The following is a 20,962-nucleotide window of genomic DNA, read 5'->3' as shown; positions in this document are numbered from 1 at the left end:
AAGGAAGGAAGGAAGGAAGGAAGGAAGGAAGGAAGGAAGGAAGGAAGAAAGAAAGAAAGAAAGAAAACCCAAAACCAAAAAACAACAACAAAACCCCTTAGGATTTGAATCCAGGTCTGTTGGAACCTAAAATTCATGACTTCAACAGTTCTCAACTAATTGGGGTTTTAAAAGGCTTTGCTATCAAACAAATCAAATTCAGGGTTGAGTTGAAATATGGCTTCCTCGAGGAAACCTTCCTTGCTCCCCAGTCCTTGTTGTGTTCTCTGTTAGTTACAGTGCGTGATTTTATATATATATATACCTATGATATTTATATTCCTCCCCTTGCCTCCACACACTTGACTGCAACTCCAAGAAGGCAAGGACTACTGTTCACTCACCATTCTAGCCCTAGCACCTAGCAGAGTACCTGGTACAATGGAGCCATTCTCCATTTGTGTGTGTTACCAGTGTGTGTTTTTATATGCATGCACACGTGCACCTGTGTTTCCTCATCTATAAAAATGTAGTGAAAAATACTTATGGTGAGAATTACGTGAGATAATTTATATAAGGTGACTATTACAGAACCTGAAAAATAGAATTATTTTTTTGCTGCTGGATTGTGTTTCTTTACCTGAGACTCTATGATGAAACTGAGTTATGTGAAATCCTGGAAGTTCTCTGGATATCACTTAAAAAATTAAGGACATTGGGAGAAGGAAGGGAAAAATGAAGGGGGGGAATCGGAGGGGGAGATGAACCATGAGAGACTATGGACTCTGAGAAACAAACTGAGGGTTCTAGAGGGGACCGGGGGTTGGGGGATTGGTTAGCCGGGTGATGGGTATTAAGGAGGGCACGTTCTGCGTGGAGCACTAGGTGTTACACGAAAAACTGGTGGTCATGGATCACCACATCAAAAACTAATGATGTATTGTACAGTGACTAACATAACATAAGAAAAAAAAAGACAATAAGAAGAAATTAAAATAGTGAAATGCACTGTAAAAAAAAACAAACAAAATTAAGGTTCACTAATAACCCATTTGAAAAGCAAATGCATTACAAAAGCCCCTCCCAAATTGATGAGGTCACAACCTGAGCTAGGGAGGGGACTACCATCGGAGGGCTGCATCCCTGGCAGAACCAGCCACTCAGGATGTGGACTTCACACCCTCATTGGTACGCCCTATGATCCAGCTCAAGTGGGGAAAAGCCTCTTAACATGCACCTATAAGGGGGGCGCCTGGGTGGCTCAGTCGTTAAGCGTCTGCCTTTGGCTCAGGTCATGATCCCAGGGTCCTGCGATGGAGCCCCGCGTCAGGCTCCCTGCTCAGCGGGAAGCCTGCTTTTCCCTCTCCCACTCCCCCTGCTGTGTTCCTTCTCTCTGTGTGTTTCTCTCTGTCAAATAAATAAATAAAAATCTAAAAAAATAAAAATAAAAAATGCACCTATAAGGGTTTGACAGGATTATTCCTTAACATTTCTCTCCCTTTCTCCCCCAAGTTCAGAACCAAAAAAGAGACCATGTTTAGAATCAATAAAGAGAGAGGCCCAAAAGTCAGAGAGATTATTGATGAGAGCCGATATTGGAAACCAGTGATTGAGATCTGCTGATAGCGGGCCTGGTAATACTTTGTCCTGGTACAAGCAGACTTGCCCACCTACAATCAGTGGATGTGCCAAACAACCACAGGCTTGCGCTGGAGGCGAAGAGCAAAGCAGAACATAATTTATACTTTCTGTCAACTGCTCTCTCCAAAGACCCCAGGGAGAGGAAGAAACTGAACATTGTGAACTCGGTGTCCCCAAACGCATCAATTAATTGAGGTTTTTCATATGGAAACATGAAGCTGGAAAACTGAACTTCTCCCCAGATATTTCCCAACCTAAAGGTTTGATCGGGAGCTTTATTATTTTCTTGAAGGAAGAAACCACCCTTTATTAAGCACCAGCAGGCTGTTTAAATTTTCCCCCAGAAGACGCTGAAGTCAGTCAGAATGTCACAGGACAGGACCATACAAGGTCATTCTAGACTCAAGCCTGAAAATTCACTCTGCCACTTGATTCCCCGACCTAAACCATGTCCAGTCACAATGTCTGATTTAGTCCGTTAGTGGTTCTGCAGTGAGATTACATGATAACCTGAAGACTCTCTAGTAACAAAAAGAATGCCACATATTTGAACTTGAGCCATCCTCCCTTACGAAATTCCCAAGGAGAAATCAGAGTTCAAAGATTAAAGTCCAAAGAATGGTGGGCTGTGCTGATCACTAAGGACTCCTCTCCACTGGGCCCCTGAAAACAATGAACACTCAGGCAAAGAGCAGATCGTGTACTTTCTGAGGGCAGCCAGCTCCCAAAGGGTGGGGGAGCACTAAATCGTCCCTGTCTTGTCCCCGCTCCCCAGCTCACCAACCAGTGATACTCTAGCAGAGGACCCCAAGAAAGGCAGCTCAGACAAGTATCTCCCACCCCCACACATACACACTTGACCAGCGGTGTTGCAGCCCGACTGCTATTTTACAAGTAGACAAGAGAGAAGACAATTTCATGATCCACATGGAATTTTGCCGGTATCCCCCTTCCACTTCTTGCTGGGATTCAGAAACTTCACAGCCCACTTAGACCCACCACTACCCAAGGTCAGCTCCCCTCTTCCTGATTTCCTTGTACCCAGGAATTCTCTACCGGGGCTGCCACTGCATCCTTGTTTTCTGACTGGATTTGGAGGCCAACTCATCACCCTCTCCTAACTGCTCAGTCTCAACACCTCCCTACCAGCTTCTATAAACTTTCTGCAAAGATGCTACTTACAATTAGATACTGTGAAGTATGCCAAATGTCGTTTCTAAAATTTTATCCAAAGCCAAAAATCTTTCAGTGACAGGAAGAAACACCAAAATCTGCTTTGACACAAAGAACAATTCACCCTTGAGCAACGTGAGGGGTAAGGGCACTGACCCTCTCTGCAGCCAAAAATCCATGTATACCTTTTGACTCCCCCAAAACTTAACTCCTAATAGCCTACTGTTGACTGGAAGCCTTACAGAGAGTGTAAACAGTTTATTAATACATATTTTGCATGTTATATGTATTATACACTGTACTCATAAGTCAGGTAGAGAAAAGAAATTGTTATTAAGAAATCATAAGGAAGAGAAAATACATTTATAATACTGTACTATATTTATTTTAAAAATCTGCACATAAATAGACCCGTGCAGTTCAAACTTAACATTGTTCAGGGCTCAACCTTACTACATTTCCCACTTTAGAATCATTTCTAATGTGATCTATAAACATTTTTGTGGGGTCCCTGGGTGGCTTAGTCAGTTGGACATCTGCCTTCAGCTCAGATCATGATCCCAGGGTTCTGGGATGGAGCCCTGGATCAGGTTCCCTGCTCGGCTGGGAGCCTGCTTTTCCCTCTCCCTCGGCCGTTCCCCCTGCTTGTGCTTTCTCACTCTTGCTCTTTTGCTCACATAAATAAATGAAATCTTTAAAAGAATTTTTTTGTTTTTCTCTGAACTGACCTCCTTACTGAAAGAAAAAAATAAAAGATTTGGTCATCAGTGCCAAAGGGCACCTTCAGACTGGGGCTGTCCCTCACTCTCTGTCTCACCTCCTCTAGCAAGCCTTTCTTGGCTCCCCTCGGCCAGATGAGGTGCCTGTCGCAGTGCTCCCACAGTACCCAGTGTATTCTTCAATTATTGCTCTTTCCACTTGGCCTTAAAATTATCTGTTTATGTATCTAGTGGGCATACTGCTTATGGGACTTTTGGAATTTTGAAATGAGGAGTTCTTTAAGGGCAAGAACTACCTCTGTTTTCCCAGACCCACTGTGATGTCTTGACATATACCACAATGAATGTGTGTAGAGTTCATTAGGTAACTCAACTACAATTTGTTGAAAATCTATCTACATAGAGCATTCTGCAGTATAAGGCACTTTTTAATCTTAAAAGAATGATAAAAACAGCAGTAACAATACCTTCCATATGGATAGCTCTCGACTGTTCTTACAAAATACTCTCAAAGCTCTTATTTCACCTGGGCTTTTCAACATCCTTTAAGAATATTAGGGAGAATGGGTACTTTCAAGCCCATTTGACACTTGAGGAAAATGCGGCCATTTTCATCCTGTTAGAAAGTGGCAGAGCCATGTTCCAAGCCTCCAACTTAGAACCTCTTCCTCGGAAACTGCAAGGCTCATTCCAGAACTTGCTGAGCTCTGACTGGGGTGCCCTAGGCTCCCATAGTGGTAACTCCACCTTTTACCCCAGAAGAAACTTTTCTCTAAAGTCACAGAGTTCTCTGTTTGCACAGACCCAGGTATTCATCTTAAATTCACTACTATGGAAATACTATTTTTCATCACCATCTATAAGTCTGTAATTAAAAAAAAGGTTATTTACTAAGTGATGAGATATCTAATTTTCGATTTCCTTTCCTCACAAACTTCAGATTTCAGTGAATAGCCTTAGACAATCTATCTCTATTTTGATCCTACATGAAAGAAAAAGAAAGAAAATTGCATCAGGGAATGCATGACCTTTGATTCAGCCTAAATTACCTTTGGTGCCCATGAGACTAATTTGGGGGGGGGGGGGCGGGCAATGTTATCCAAGTTTATTCCACCAAGTTGGAAAGCAAAGGCTCCCAAGATAACAGCAAACTGAACTTGGGCAAAAGTGAGACAGATAGCTTTTTTGCTTCTGTTGGCAAGCAAGGCTGTACAATGTGAAGCATCCCTGCAGGTATTGTCCAGAGTCCATTTTCCAACTTTATAGGGATTGCAAGGCAATTGCCCTGGAGGTGGCTGGGGCAGAAACAGAACGAACTGCAATGATTTCAGGTTCCAGAACCCTGGATCACTGGCGCAAAGGCGTGTTCTTGAATTCTCAGCTCCAGTGATGGTTTCAGATGGTAACTCTCAGGGGTCAGTGAAGCATGGTTTTGAGAGTCTTCTCCTGCCTTCTTCATACCCACTCCACCAGTCCTTCTGACAATTTTGGAAGCAACCAACTCCCCGTCTTAAATCCCTTCTTGCTTTAAGTATTTAGAGTGGGTCTGTCTCCTGTATGAATCCCTGACTGACATTAGCCTCAGCTTGAAGACCACATAGCTGTTAACTCTTGTCAGCATATAATTCAGTCACTCATTCTACTCTGGAATCTCACCTCCCTTCTATTTTTGGACTTGATGCTGAGCACTGTTTACCATCCAGGTTCATTCAGGGCTCTGAGGCAATAATGTTACTCCGGTAACCCTCAGTTTACCTTGGTGGAACAAGAACATGTTCAGAAATGATTCTGCTGACGTCATACTCAAAGCAAGAATGTGGCGCCCACCATACTAAGCAGCCAGGATGATCTGGAAATTCCTATCCCCAACAAAGATATTTTAAAACCACTCCTTAAAGAATTAACCTTGCAGGGAAGGACTATTCTTCAACAAATGCCTACTGTAAGTTTTAAAAGACTATGTAATTGTGGTGCTATTCACAAGAGCCAAGGGGTGGAAACAACCTGAGTGTTCATTACAGATGAATGGATAAAAAAAATGTAATATATACATTCAATGGACTATTATTTGGCCATAAAAAAGAATGAAGTTGTGATACATGTTATCATATAGATGACCTTGAAAACATTATGGTACGTGAAATAAGCCAGACACAAAAGGACAGATGTTATATAATCGCACTTATATGAAATACCTAGAATAGACAAATTCAGGCAGACAGAAAATAGATTAAAGGTTAGTAGGGACTGACTGGGGTTGGAGGGAGGATGGTGATTTATCACTTGATGGTTACAGAGATTCTGTTTAGGTTGATACAATGTTTTGGAAATAGACAGTGGTGTTGGTTACAAAACATTTTTAATGTAATTAATGCCACTGAATTGAATTATACCTTAAGAATGTTTAAAATGTCAAATTTTATATTAGGTATATTTTACTGCCACCAAAACCACGGAAGATTAAGTAAATGGCAATTATGTAAAAGCAGTGTTTAATTCCCTAAAGGTTTCTGATAACAGTTCTGGGGAGTAATGATGATGTAATGCATTTTTCACCAAACACATGGCCTGTACATCTGGAGACCATCTCCAATAGAAGAATTTTGTTAGAGATTTCTTCCATTTTCATGACCAATATTCCACTTCCTTGTGCCTCAAGCCAGTCTCTGTTTAACTTTGTTTTCCGCTGCCTCCCTGGGTCTACACTTTCTCTTTTGGTCTCCTCTACCCTGCTGGATAGTCACATCTTCTCTCTTCGGAAATGACCCTGAACACCTCAAATCTTCTTTCTGATTTCCTTAGTCTGATACTGAGGACCTGAGAAGAGCTAGCATGAGAGAGAAAAGGTATCTTCAAAGGACCTGGGGAAATTGAAAAGGGAATTCCATGTGGGTGATAGATGCATTGCCTTTTACAAGAGGGAGAAGATGTTGCTCATTTACAGGCGGGAGAATATGAGGAGAAATAAGCAGCTAGAGATATTAACAGCCTAAAACTCCAAGCTGTGGTTGCAGGCTCCAACAGCAGCCTCCACGAAGTAATTTCCAGCTTTAATACCTGATTTGACCGTCTCCATACTACATAAGAGCTCTCCTGACATTGGCTCCAAATGTGAGTTCTAAACTGGTCCTGCCACGCCGAGCAAGGCCAGAGCACCACTGGCTCCCGGCTGGAGGCAGCCTGTCTTCTTGTGTCTCTAAGACAAGGTTTTATTTTCAAAGTTTGGAAAACCTGAGCTGAAAGGCTAGACGTGTGTCTCACAAGCAAAAACCAAAGGGGAAAAAAAGATGATTGCAGAAATCAGTCTTATCAAGTAGAAGTCACGCCACTAAAAAGTTTTCCTAAACTTAAAATCTGCACTCCAGAATAGCCTTCAAAAGTGTAGGAGGACAATTCATTCAAACAAAAGAGACTTAGAAAAATACTTTGCCTTAGAAAGTGTCTTTCAATCTCTTTCAAATCAAAACACAAAGCTTGATGTGCTTACCCGCCTACATATATTTTTTTCAATCTTAGTATCAGAATATCATCATTATCATCATAATATAGGGGCGGCTGGGTGGCTCAGTCGGTTAAACGTCTGTCTTCAGCTCAGGTCATGATCCAGGGGTCCTGGGATCGAGTCCTGAGTCTGGCTCCTGCTCAGTGGTGAGCCTGCTTTTCCTTTTCCCCCTGCCCCCTCCCACCCCCCACCTTTGCTTGCACTCTCCCTCTCTCTCAAATAAATAAATAAAATCTTAAAAAAGGAAATGCCCTTAAAATAATAATAATAGTAGTAGTAATAATAATAATAAAGATAACATAATAGCCCTCGCATAAATCTGTCTCCGGCAAAGCAGCTTTATCATTATATACACCAATGCTGGACCACACCATGGCTCCTGCAATATCAGTATCACAAGGTTAAATAGGGTGTTAGTCATCAAATTCTAAAACAAAGAATATTGAAACTCATCATGCTTTTCATGCAACTGAAGGTAATTTTCTTCAGATGTGTAAGGTTTTCTAGATCGGTATTCTATTCACTGAACTTAAAGCCCCACAGGTGACCTCTGGGCTGCAGGATTTGTTGTTTAAACTACTCAATTGGCTTTAACCAAGATGGCATTTTATCCATGTGACCTGCTAATGTGGGACATGGTCAGAAATGTGTGGCCCACAAGCTGTGGGGTTACTGGGGCTACTTGTACCTGATTCCAAGGAGAGTCTAGTTTTCACCCTGCCCCCAAGTTCACTTACCAAAGACTACCCGAAGGTGGCTATAGAATCATCATTTTGGAGTCTACATTTTATAAAACTTACTAAGCTGCTAAGTGATAATCTTATGAAATAAGTCTTTTCCAAGAAATATTTCTTTTCTACTTAAACTAAAATAAATTTTGATAATACATCTCATCCTCCATCTCCCTTCACCCTGTTAACAACCCCTAGACTAATTTAGGGGATTATTTTGCATCCTGTTCCTCTGAGAGAACAGACTGCTTTTGTATGACAGAGACACCATTCAAATGTGATATGTGACAATTCTTATTCCATTTTAAGTTGCTCCAACTTGATGGGACGGGAGGGAAACCTTTAAGACAATAAATATACCCAAGGGAAAAATCAGAGGTGATGTGCTGGTAATGGGCACTAGGTGAACATAATTAAAATCATACTTTAGTTTCAGTACGTTTGTGCAGAGCTAGAAAGACCTTGAAGATCAGTTAGCCTTTTCAAGGACCAATTCCTCTATTTTGAAGACGAAAGATGCTGGGGCCCAATAAGTTGAAAATTTCCTCATTCTAGTCTAGTCCAGACCACTGGGTGTCTGTGATGAGTCCTTTCATGGATACGAGCCTGCTCTGGATGGTGCATCACTTGCTTCTGGCCCCCATCCTGTGTTGCCTACTGTTGGTTATGTGATCCCATAATAAAAGGAAGATGCAATGATACCGAAGTGGAACAAGAGTGAGCCTTTCCTTCACCCCCAAGGATAAACAGGTCACCTTGGAGGTACGATGGCCTTTTGCATACCTACATGCTTTAATAAGTCTGCTCTGGCCAGGGTTGCAGAAACATAGGTTTCAACCATGTTTCTGCCACCCTCTGCCCTGGCCCCGCCATATTCCTTCTGCCAATTTTCCCTACCTTCTTAACATCCACAGATGGGCCAGGAGACAAGTAGACAGCAAAGCATTTGCTTAAGCTCATGAGAAAAATAATTAAAATTCACCCTGTTGCTGAGTGAGATCAACTGATGAGAAGAGAGATCACTGCTAGAGCAAAATTGGTGTGTGGGAGGGAGTTATTTTATAAGGTTTAAACTGGGCTCAGTGGCTCCATTTCTTGCACCAAGAATTGCATTACAGAGTGTTTTAATAACAGTTTATTGGGTAAGAAATTCAGTGGAGTTTACAAATTTCACTGATCCTGGGAGTTCAAGAAAGAGGGGGAAGAAAAAGAAGGGGTCAGGAGAGAGGAAGAGAGAGACAACTTTCTCAGATTTTTTATTATTAGGCCTTTTCTCCCCTGTTAAATACTAAGTGGAGTGCTCACTGAGCGCTGTCTCCACCCATACTAGGGGTATGCCTTACTAGTGGACAAGCTCTTTTATGCTACTTGATTAAGCTAATATCCTTGGATAGGTTATTTAACTGTATGCTGAGTTCTAAACTATGACAGGTTGCATTACAGTGATATTCCACAGTGATCATTTTTAACTGGCCTTTAAAACATGAAGCAGTCTTGAATTAGCTTACCTGATGTATCTCAGGAACGGTCCCACTCAGGTCAGAGTCATTGTGTATCCCCATCCAATCTGCTGCTCTTCTCAGCAGGGGAGACTGACACCTTGGTCTGCCTATCATATTCACAGCAACACAATCATCTCAAGGGGGATTCTTTTCTTCCAGTATTCACTGAAACTAATTTTAGACTCATTTGGTATTCCACTGCCAAACACAAAGGAAATTCCAGGCCCACAAGGATGGTCAGAATGACTAAGCTCCTACCGTCTTCATACTAGCATTGCTCTGACATGATTCTTTACTACTGAAACATGATGTCTGTTTCAGAGATAAAAGCAAAGTTAAGAATGCCTTTTTTTCTCAGGGTTAATTAATGAAAGACATTGAAGATGAAAGCAGACTGTCCAAATGGAAACTGCAGTGCCTTTGGAATAGAAAGTTGGATTTGGACTCTGTTTCACTCACCCAATAACTATCTACGGACGGCCTATTGTTTTTCAGGCACTGTGCTAGGAGTTTTGTCCCTTACCAGCCCTATGACCTGGGCATGTAATTTAATACTTCCATGCATTATTTAAGCCAGGCCCCTTTTGCAGTGCCAAACTGCCCAACTGTACATGGCAGCCCAATTTCAGAACCCCCAAAGACATCCTTCCTGCAAAGATGTGTGCCTTCTTTGGTCAGCATCCCTCATTTGAAGAGTATATACAGGCACAGGTCAGCCCTCTAGGGCAGTTCCTGCCGTTGAATCTCTCTTCCAAACCCTCCCTCCCCCAATGCATATGTAGACAAACAGAGAGTAGTTCAAGATGGAAAGAGAGGTGGAATCCTTTTAGTGCCTAAATATCTAGAGTCTAAGTCAATATTCCCCCTTTTAAAGGTCAGAAAGGAAACTGGGCTGGAAAAATTGAGAGTGAATCATCTATTCCCATGTAAAACTCTCAAACACCTGCATGTTTTTCCTTAATGGTCATGGAAACCTCTCTAAAACTGGGCTCATTTACTATATATGTGGCCCTAGTCATGTCATGTAACACTCCCAGGTATCTAGGGGCTTACTGATGTCATCATCTGCATCATCATCATCATCATCATCATCATTCTCATCCTCATCTGGACTTCCTGGTCAGAAAGACCATTATTTAAAGACTCTATTTTCAGGTTTTCTAAGATACCCTTTAGGGGTGGTCAAACTGCCAGGGGGAGGTATGAAACTCCACCTTTCATTGGTGGCTCTCTCAACCATAAATAGGCTGTCTGCCAGCTAGAAGTCTATCTGTATAAATGCCTCCCTGAACCAGTACAGAAATTTAGGAATGAATGGGAATTACAGCAACCTTACACAATCAGCCCCATTAATTTGAGCAGAACCAGGGATCCTCATCTTTTTTTTTAGTAAGTGGCAACTAGACTGGTTACAGGACATGGCCAAGAAAGTTCTAGAAGCCCCCTCTTCAGGAAAATCCCAAAAGACAACTCTGGCTGTTAATGATGTGTGGAAGGGGTGGGGCCTTAGAGCTTCACTGCACTACAGATTCTGGGATGTAGAGTTCCCAGCCCCACTCTTGTTCTGAGAAAATTTCTCAAGAGGCCACACAAGTGTCCAAGCCATGGGCCAGTTGCACACTCAGGCAGTGCTGGTAGCCAAGAGCCAAGAGGAGAGCATTTCCAACTTCCATCTCTATGATGATGACACAAAAATTCATTTTTATAGAAGGATGGTGTCAGGGGCATTGATGGTCAGAGCAGAGAGTCCTGATCTCCATCTGTCCAAGGCAGCCTCTATTTTCAATCTGGCAGGTGAAAGAAAGGGTTATAGCATTTCCTTGGTTGTATTGAACATTTGCCAAATATTCATCATCTGTAGAGCCAAAAGCATGTTCTTGGGAATAGGAGGTCATAGTGTGATGTCCATTTCTCACTGCTAGGAACCAGGAAGAACCTCTTGGAGAACTGAATCAGAGTTGGGTGGGTGAGCGTCAGAGGAAGGGTACAGCATTGTAGGATCCCCAGTTGTGCTGCACAGTGTGGGCAGTCCACGCCTACTATGAGAAAAGTGTGTGTAGTCAAACAGCTCTTACAACTTCATGTCCAGGCCCTTTTTTGGCACATTGGAAACCAGTCTGTTAGCCTTGAAAATTAATAAGCCTGACATAAAATATTTCAGATTGATAGACAAGAAGAAAGATTTCAAGTGGGAGATTTGGTAACCTATTGAACCTGTCTCTTCGAGTCAACAGCCTTCTACTTTTTGAATAAACATTGGTTCTAGAAGAGACTGTGGGGGCAACCCACACATATAGGTCATCGCCTAAACAAGGTATCACTTAAAATGTCCAGGCCACCTAATCCTTTCTCAAGGCATCTGTCCCAGCCCACAGTCTCTGCCAATGAGCAGAGCCAAGTTCTACGCTGCCTGACACAGCTATAGTCCAAGGATGAGCACCTTTCTCAAGGGCAGTCCAAAATAAAGAGACCAGGGCCCCAAGATTTATGTGGCCAGACTCAAAGTGTTTAGGTGAGCTGGGCCAAAAAAGATTTCTCTAGAAATATTTGGACCCAGGCAACTAAGAGGCTATTTTAGTTATCTGGGCCACTGCACATAGAATGATTCAGGTTCAGGGTTACCCCAGTGGGTCAGGCACAGACCATGAGTAAGCAGCAGAAGGTGATGGTGAAGAGGAAATGGGAGCAGGTAAGACGAGCAGGAGGAAAATGCCAGTGCAGGGAGGGAGAAGGAACAGCCGAGAGAGCCCTGAGCTATACCTACTCCCCCGCCGTTCCCGGCTTGCACATCCCTTCAGGCAGCTCCTCTTTCCTTGCAACTATGCCGTACACAGATGCTGCATTTCAAATACCACCTCTGGTCACTCTAGGGACAGGTTGGCATTTGCCAGGCAGCACATCAGGAGGTCTGTGGAGGCACATTTCTCTTCTGGTTCCCAGCCAGTTGCGGGTGACTAGTCTTTTATGCCACAAGATTTTATTTTCCATTCTTTAGCAGCAGAAACTGCTTATGCTTGCACACTCTTGACATTAAATATATGGTACAGGCTCCCAGGTCAGTTGGTGGAAAGTAGTGGCCTTTACCCCAGAAACTGATTGTTTGATCACAGACTTATTAGAGTTGGAAAATATCACTTTTGGAATGATTCTTCACTGCAGTCTCAACAACAGTCTCATTTTTCTTCCTGAGGGACACATTTTAAAGAGCCATATGGTGCCTATGTCGCAGCAGAACTCTGCCTTCTCCCCCCCACCTTGCCTAGATTCGCTTTAAACACTTTCTTTTCATCTAGAGAAAATATTTATGCGCATTTGTTTAGCACTATCCCAAATATCTCACTTGGCCCTCAAGCAATGAGGTGAGGGAAGTACAGTACCTTCTTATTTCTAAGTATCTTACTTATTTCTCACAAATTTAGAATTAGGGACCAAAGGCACAGAGAGATATAGTGACTTGCAGAAAGCACACAGCATAGTTACATAGAGTGGAGACTTGAATCCAGCCCTTCTGATGCATACCCGGTGTTCTCTCCACTACAACAGAGGACATCTCTGATTTTATTTTCTACCAAAATTTTCCACTACATTAAAATCCTAAACAGTGTGATTAGGTTGAAACAAGTCCTTTGCCTATCTTCAGGGCACATGCCTGTGTATGCTGGAAGGAAGGGTACACCTTGCAAGGAAAGGTATACCCTGGAGCTCCTCTGCTCATCTGTCGGGGCCAACAGAACTCCAGCATATGACCCTTAATGTCAATATGTTAAAAATCATTAAAGTGTTTGTAGTGTCAATAGTAGTATTTTTTCAATTATTCATGTGTGTAAAATATACTTACTAAGCATCTGCTCTGCACCATACATTATTGTACTGGCTGGGGGTAAACATATGACTAAAATGAGACAACATCTCCGTTTGAATGGAACTTGCTTGTTTGAGGGAAGAAAAACAGTAATAAGGAATTACATAAAGTCAGGTAGTGATTAGTGCTATGAAAAAGCCAACAGTAAGAGCTTGTGATAGGGAGACCATACCTGTCAGGGGGAAGCAACGTTTGGGTGGAGACCTGAGTGAGGTGTGGAAGCGAGGCCTATGAAAATATGGGGCTGAGAGTTCCAGGTAGAAGGAACAGCAAATGCAGAGCCTGAGCTGGGAGAACACTCTGCATGTTGGAAGAAGAGCAGGCCAGCATGGCTGGAGCTGCATATTTGAGGGGACAAGTGGTAGGAAATGAGGAGGGAGAGTAAGGTAGACAGGCTCTTACAGGTCATGGTCAAGACTGGATTTCATTTGAAGTGTGATGGGAAGGGATTATGACATTATTTAATTTATGATTTAAGAGGATCACGCTCGGGATATTTGGAGAAAAGACTGTAGAATGCAGAGAGTGGATGTAAACAAACGGCAAGAAAGCCACCGGAGTGTTCAAGGCAGGAAGATGATGCTGTGCCTCGCTCCCAGTAGCACATAAATATGCTGCTTTGACACTATATCCCCCACCGGCAACTGCCTGCCTTCTCTGCTCCTCTTTGTAGCAAAGCGTCCCCATATAGAGCCATCTATATTCACTGTCTCTAATGCCTCTGTTCTCATTCTCTCTTAAACCCCTAACATTCATGTTCTTGTGACCACCACTCCTCCAAAATTCCTCCTGTCAAGGGCATTCGCGGCATCCATGTTGCTAAATTCAGTGATTAATTCTTGGTCCTTATCTTTCCCGTCAGCAGTGAGGGTTACTGCATAGGGTTGTGCAGCTTGTGCCTGCACAAGGCTCCCGGAACAGGGGACAGGTGGATGTGAGTTTAGTACACCTTGCATTTGCTGAACTGCCGTTTTGCAAGAGCACATCTCCCTAGAGAGGGTGCCTTTTCCTACCTCACACAAAGATCTTGACCCGTGGCAGTGATCCCATAGCAGCAGTTGACATCATCATACCTTCCTCCTTAATGCACTTTCTTTATGGCTTCCAGGACCCCACACTTGGTTTTCCTCCCCACTCACTGGGGGCTCCCATTAAGTCTTTTTCACTAGGTCTTCATTTTCTCATGGTGGACATGGCAATGCTGGAACACCTCAGCACTTTGGATTTTCTTTTGTCCCACACTTACACCTACATGATTTCACCCAGTCCTTTGACCTTAATACTATCTTTATGTCCACGATCCCCCAAACTTATCTCCAGTCTGGACTCATGTTTCCTGAACTCCCCCTGAATTCCAAGCTTTTAAATCAACATCTCCACTTGGGTGTTTAATAAACATCTCAAACTTAGCATGCCCCCCAGCTGAATCCTGATCTCTGCCTCCTGAAATCTGCTCCACCTATAGTCTTCTCATCTTAATACAAAGCAACTCTACCCTTCCAGCTGCTCAGCCAAATGCCTTGAGTTACTTTCCATGCTTCTCTTTCTCTTGCACACCACATCCCACCCATCAGTATATACTATTGGCACTACCTTCAAAACCCATCTGGAAGTGAACTTCTTACCACCTTCACAGTCCTATTCTGGTTTGAGCCATCACCACTGTTGCTTGCTTCACTGCAGTAGCCTCTCACACATTTTCCTGTACATTCTATTCTTGACACAGCACTCAGATCCTATAAAAATAGAAGTCACATTGTGTCATGTCTCTGCTCAAAACACTGCAGGGGCTCCCAGTTTCCCTTAGAGAAGAAGCCCAAACTCTTGTTCTTCCCTCTGTGCTTCTCCAACCATGTCTTCTACGCTCTTTCTACTGGACCTGCTCCGGCCACCTTGCTGATCCTTGAGCAGGCCAATTATATTCCAACTGTAGGGCCTTTGTATTGGCTGTTTCCTCTGCCAGAAGCACTTTCCTCCAAATATTCCTGTGACCAAATCCCTTTCCTTCTTCAAGACTTTATTTAAATTTCATCTTTTAAAATTACGACACTTCCTCTCCTTTCCAGATACTCTCCATCCCATTTATCCAGCTTTATTCTCTTCCCTGGTGCTTACCATCTTCAAACATTTAGTTATCATGCTCAATTTGGGGGTTCCTCAATGACAGTTTAAGTTCCTTGAAGGCAAGAGTTTTGTCTGTGACCTGATGCCTTCACATGTCTAGAATAGAGGCTTGCACAGAATAAGTGCTCAAAAAATATTTATTGAATGGATGAAAGAATGAGAATATGTTATTAAATGTTGTCTAATTTTTACTCCAAATCTATCCCAAAATGTAATACTAAGCAGTCGTGTAAGCCACTAGAATATTTAATGACTTGGAAAACTATTTACAATCTAGTGCTAAAATTTTTACAATCAGGTTTCAGAAAAGTAGGTAGGATATGATCCAATTTTTATTTAAACAATGTATATGTTTGCATTAAAAAGGACTAGAAGGAAATATTTATTTAACAAGTATTTCTGAAGCACCTACTATGTACCAGACATTGTGCCAATTAACTCTTCCTGGGGTGGGATTATAAATTATTTTTATTCTTTTTGCTTATCTGTATTTTCTGTATTTCTACACTAGTGATCTATTAATTTTACATTAGAAATAATTAAGCCAAGTGCTTTTATTTGCTTAGGTACTTTTGAGTGATGCAACTTTGGGCAGCACATTTTCAGGATAAATGCATAGCCCTGTGTGCATACTGATTTACTACAGTATTAATAGAAGAGGCTACAAATGGAGTTCTCTCTTAAACTCCACTAACCAGGGAGAATCCCAGATCTCATTGCCTGTTTAAACAATTGCAGGGACAGCTGTGACATCCACAGTCAACATTCTTCAGCAACCAAGGAGATATTCTAGGCAATTTGTAAGCTACCGGGATAAGAGTAGACATTTTACCATTGCCCACCATCCCTGGTCTCTTGACATTTTAATTGCTTGTTAGTAAGACACTTCGGAAAGCCTTGAGCATGAAAGAGACAACACACAGTAAATTCTAGTATAATTTTCTTGTATTCATTAAATCACTGCCAACTTGAACATGATTTCCTTTGTACAGATACACTATCATTTCTAAGAACAGTAAATTCTATGTACAGGTTTGAAGAGCAAACTCTACCTAGGGTTTATTCCCCGGAGGTATTTCTATAACATGCTATTTGAAGATTCCTCTATTTCAATTTTTAAAAACCTCCGTCTGCAGATGCTGTCCTAGGCTGTGACATTCTCAGCATTAGAGTGGGACAGATGTTTCCCAATGCTGATTTTTTTCACTGTCACTTTGTGCTTCATTATATCAGTCAGATAATGAAATGCTTAATTAGCTCTTCCCTTTTGCCACAGGATCATTTTATAAAAAGGTAAATTGAGAGCTTTGAGAATGAAATATCTCCATTTGGCATGCAGGTATCTAAACCATATTTGAATACTTGAAATATTCGTGCAAGGGTGCTTCCGGGTAGACATGGCACACAAGACTTCCCTATAGGCATCAGTTGCTGGGGATGGTGGCCACATCATCTCTCCTTCCCGGGCAGCCCAAATATCACTTGTTTTAATTGTAAATAACCAAATGGGGCAAATCAGCAAGAGTGGTCCTGGTTTCTGGGAAAATACTGGTTTCCAGCAAGAATGGTCCTGGTTTCTGGGGAATTCACTCTAGGCTCCTTAGAAGTTTTGCCTCTCAGGTGACATCAACCATGGAAGTCTTCACCCATCCGGACCCATACCATGTTGAGCAATCCAGGGGAACTGTCAATAGCCCTTTTCCAGATGGCTCTTCTGCCCCAAATGCAATTCATATTGTCAGGTATAATCTAGTCCCTCTAATGTTAAAAATGAGAAGTTTGTTTTCTTCTCTCCATTCCATCCACCTTGCACGCCCATGGCTCCAACCCTTGCAGTTTGCTCATTATATAGGTGATGTGCTCACCCAGCCACCTGTTCATGCTTCCTTCCTGTTATCCTCTTTGGCCCAAGGAGTGAACAAGGGTTTTTTCTGAACAGGAGGGTATTCTATCTATGGTCAGAGTGGGATTTATAGTGTGTGCTTCCCCCACCCCACCCCCATTTGGCTGGCTGATATTTGCTCAGGGAAAAGCTAGCAGGCAAATCAGCTGACATATTGCCTGAGGTGACCAGTCGAAAAATAAGACCTTCTGAGGATGTTGCTGCAACTACTATTTTTGTCCAGAAGAGACATTCTGCTAGTCAGGATGACAATTTGGTTGGTTTAGGAGGAACCTCAGGAAACAAGAGCTCAATGCTGATCACTATTATACAGATCTGGGATGATGGCACATGCGGTGACCAGCCAATTACATTACCGTATCAGCGCATTCATTTAATGTCGTCAAGGTCAAGGAGGTCTGCTTCTCGGTGATGCTCAACAGGAAACTCAAAATATTATGTATGCCAGCAACAAGTGCCATGATTGATTTTTGTTATGGAATTAATCTGTCAAGAGTTGCAGTTTCAGGTTTGCTACCGTGAGTTATATCTCCGGTTCAGCTGGAAGACACAGCGCCGGAGAAAAGGGCTAAGCTGTCTTTGGCTATTTGCCTCAGTCAGAGCTTTGTTAAGTGCTTGCGCTGCTGCTGCTGCTGTTGATAGGGAGGTAGATGTGGGGGCTGCCAAACATCATTCCATTTAAAATGCAATGAAAAGGACCCCTCTGTCATGGCAGCTGGACCAAATGGGGATAGATAGTTGTGCTGAGTTGCTTTACCCCGGGGTCCAGCTGCAGAGACTCTGATTTAAATACATCTGGGTGAGCTGCATGTAAACAAACCTCATGGGTGGAACTTGACTACGGCTGATGATGAGTCATTAGATCAAGAAGTTACATGTCTTACTGTCGGTGGATGGGAAGCCCCTGTGAGGTGTGAAGAGGGGGTGAATTGGCATTTTAGAAGGAACACTGAGACAGTCGCACAGAATGGACTGGGGACAGGGAGGACCGAGGCAGGTGAGGACAGTGAAGAAGCTGTTTGCAATAGGGAATTACTGCGTTCCCTCAAGGTGTGGACACCCACTACGGCTGCCATCCTGACCCCCAGGGAAGCTCCCTCCTCACAGCAAGGGAACGTATTCACCATGGCCCAAAACAACCATCTTTCATTTCATCTACATCACACTATAAAATCATTTAGAGACTGTTTTCTTCTGAAATGAATTTGATTTTGATTCCCACCCCCCTTCCCTTTCTACCTATCCCTGCTTCTCCGAGGTGCTCAAAGGCCGGTTTGAGGGGAGCTGTTTTCTTTTAGGAGTTATAAAATAATTATACGAATAGTTGTTCAAACAGGCTATTCATTACTATCTTAAAAAGGATGATGAAGGTCTTTTTAAGAGAAACATGGGTTTTTGTTGTTATTATTTTGTTTTGTTTTGTTTTTCAAAGATGCTTCAGCCAGTACTCAATTGATTGGCAGTTTCAATCCCTTGAAGTCAGGGAATATAGAAACATGGGATCATAGGATCTCAGAGGAGGCAGATCCCTTTTTGATTACCTCACCAAATCCAAAACATGAGTTCCTCTACAATAATCCCGCCAAGAAATAATATCATTAATAATGTCTAAAGCTTACATAGCACTCATGTGCTTTACATGTGTTAATTATTTAATCCACACAACAACCACATGGGGCAGCCATAGCTTTTGTATTCGTTTTACGCTGAGGCACAAAAAGACACAGCTTGTAAAAGAGGTGGCTCTGGGATTTCAACTCAGGCAATGTTTCCAGGACGTGTGATTACCCATTATGCTATACAAACTTCAGGTGAGTTTTCGCTTGAGTAGTTCCAGGCATGAGGAGTTCACAGGCCTCAGAAAAGGCCTATTTCATCCTTGTCTGTTCTGCTGGTTAGACATGTCCTCCAATGACCTAAAGTCTTCTTCTCTAATATTTCTACCTATATAGCCCTCTGGAGTAATAAGAACGTTTAATCTGTCTGTTGCCAAAGTCTTTTCCTGGGAATTTAAATTTGTCCTCCAAGACTTAATTCATATGTCATTTCTCTGTGAAGTTTTTGTGTGTGACAGTTAAAAGCTGGTGTATTTTTTTTCTTTCACAAGTTCTCTTGGTCCCACTCTGGGTATGTGTGTGTGTAATTACTACTGCGTTTGTGTGTTTGGTGATAGGGTCATTTTTTTAAGTCATAGGAGTAGAGTTTTATATTTCCTTATTAAATTTCTTTCAAGATTGAGCCTATTTGCTGCAACCTATTAAAATCTACTGCTATACTAAGTATTGCTCACTAGTCCTGGTTTCGTGCTATAATTTAATAAAACATGAAGAAATCGAGGCTCAGAGAACTTTAGTTGCCCAAGGTTTCAGTAAGTGGAATTTGCCCCAGTTCTATCTTTAAAAAAGTACGCAAGTGCTCGCTTCTGCAGCACGTACACTAAAACTGGAGCAGTACAGAGAAGCTCAGCATGCCCCCCCGCACGAGGATGACACGCAAATTCGTGAAGCCTTCCATATTTTTGAGTGCGCTTGTCATGGTGAGCACCAGGTGATGTATGGAAGTGTTGAACCACTATATTGTACACCTGAAACTAATATTACACTGTATGTGAACTAACTAGAATTAAAATAAAAGTTTAAAAAGCAAAAAAAGAAATGAAAACAAATGCAAAGTTTGGTATATCATAATTGTAGTGTGTATATATATATATATATATGCATACGTGTCTGTGTATGTGTGTGTGTATTTACTTCACTAGACAAGAGAAGGAGAATAAGAGGAATGTATACAAAGATGATGATTTTGGACTATTTTTTGAACCATTAAAAATAAGCCATTTGAAAAAGAAAAAAAATGCATGCAAATCCAATTGCTTGCTCTCGCTGCCAGATCAACTTTTCACTCCCTCTGTTTCTGGCTTGCCTCACGCTCCAGCCCTGCCCTCCCCGCTAATGCAAAAGGAGCGTGACTATAGAAGATTTCCCGTCTCAGCAGCCACCTCACTCTCTATTCCTCATTTTTATTTGACTTGAATTGTGAGAAAAAGTGTTGTCCTGATATATTGCCTAATCATAGTGTAGCTTTTGGCTTGATACTGACTCTTTTTAGCCATCTTAACTGTATTATCTGTGATTATGGTTTTTAAAATAACTTAATTAATGTCATGATGAAATTAATTCATTGCTGTGTTAATGTTCAGAAAAAAAGTATTCCGGAGACTGATGTGAATTAGTAGAGGGGGTTTTAAAGCTCCATTATTGGTCTAGGAGATGATACAAAGTCAAAACTGCGAGCATTATTTTTTCAAGATTTGGAATGATGCTTAGGAAGGTATTTGCAAGTTGTATCAACTAGATAGAAATATGCAACTGTCAAGCAATATGACAGCCTGCACATAAGAGGGAAGGGTGCAGTGACAGTGGGAGTCGCCTCAAAGATCACTGTGAATCCTAAAAATAAGGACAGTGATAGGGAAGAAAAAAACAGAAATGAAATTCTCACTGCAGGATCTGGAGATAATTCCTAATCTTCTCCAGTTTTTCTCTCCTTCCCCCTCCCCCTTACCAAAATCCATGTGCAGACATAGGGCATTCTTTACTGTCGTTTTAGAAGTACCTATCTCTGTTTTTATCCTAAATCATTTTCTGCACATCTTTTTTTCTCTAATCAACTTAACGAGATATTATCGGGAACCAACTGCAATCTCACAACTATGCTAGTTACTCCAAAAGATTCATAGAAAGATAACTACAGTATCCTTTTCAGAATTTTAAATCAGTTGGTAAGAAAGACTGTACAGAGGGGAAACAGCCCGCCTGCTGATATA

The 20,962-nt window shown here is 42.0% G+C and overlaps 1 non-coding gene across 1 annotated transcript; it reads left to right on the top strand.

The window, feature by feature from the left end:
- The first annotated feature begins 19,548 nt into the window (after window positions 1-19,548).
- LOC112824239 (U6 spliceosomal RNA) lies at window positions 19,549-19,656 on the top strand. The gene has a single exon (XR_003208374.1). It is a non-coding gene; the product is annotated as a U6 spliceosomal RNA (small nuclear RNA).
- The last annotated feature ends 1,306 nt before the right edge of the window (window positions 19,657-20,962 follow it).

This window comes from Callorhinus ursinus, unplaced genomic scaffold (genome assembly GCF_003265705.2).
Source record: "Callorhinus ursinus isolate GAN/ISIS: 27379988/994484 unplaced genomic scaffold, GSC_fseal_2.0 scaffold9, whole genome shotgun sequence".
NCBI classification, from domain to species: Eukaryota; Metazoa; Chordata; class Mammalia; order Carnivora; family Otariidae; genus Callorhinus; species Callorhinus ursinus.
Note: the sequence above shows the minus strand (reverse complement) of the source record. Positions and strands in the feature narration are given on the sequence as shown.